Raw genomic sequence first — 765 nt, 5'->3', positions numbered from 1 at the left:
TAATAACTTAAACTAATCATTAACTTAAATATCATAAACTTAAATGAATCATTTGACGTATCGTTGAAAAAAGTAGGTCTAGTGAGGGTTGGCAAAATAAATCGTAGCCACAAAAAGAACCACATAGTAAAATAATATTAACATGAATATCAATTTCTTCTCACGAGGGGAGACTATAGTGATAAGATCCTTTATATTTATTGAAATTATTGAATCTAAATGAGATAAATATCAAATGATTTGAAAATTCTATTCTAACTCAAAAAAAAATGCAAAATATTAATTGCCACAGAGGGATTTGAACATCGTACCCTAGGCGTTAAGGATCAAGGTGTTACCCATCCGGCAACTGTTCGTTGCTTTCTCGCATGATAAAATTGGCTATTTCAGCTAACCTAAATTAAAAAATTACTTTTTCGACTTTAAAAAAGTAAAAAAATTTTAATAAGTTTAATTTCATATGTCTTATAAACTTTATTCTATGTCAATTAAATTATATAATATTCATGAAAGTCAGTTTATTCCCCTAATAAGATATTTTAAAATAAAATAAAATAGAAAACCCAGAATTTTAATAAAAAAATAACATATTTTTAAATACGGTAGCCTTTTGCGCATAGAAGATAGGTCGTCGGGACAAATTTTTTTTTTTTATTTTATAGTACATAAAAAAAGTTTTAATTTGATATATGTTTAAAGGACGCAGTATTTCCGGAACATTTTCAAAAATTAAGTTGAAAAAGTTAGTTTTTGTAAAAAAGTTGC

This window comes from Daktulosphaira vitifoliae, unplaced genomic scaffold (genome assembly GCF_025091365.1).
Source record: "Daktulosphaira vitifoliae isolate Bord-2020 unplaced genomic scaffold, ASM2509136v1 Scaffold_3, whole genome shotgun sequence".
Lineage (NCBI taxonomy): Eukaryota > Metazoa > Arthropoda > Insecta > Hemiptera > Phylloxeridae > Daktulosphaira > Daktulosphaira vitifoliae.
Note: the sequence above shows the minus strand (reverse complement) of the source record.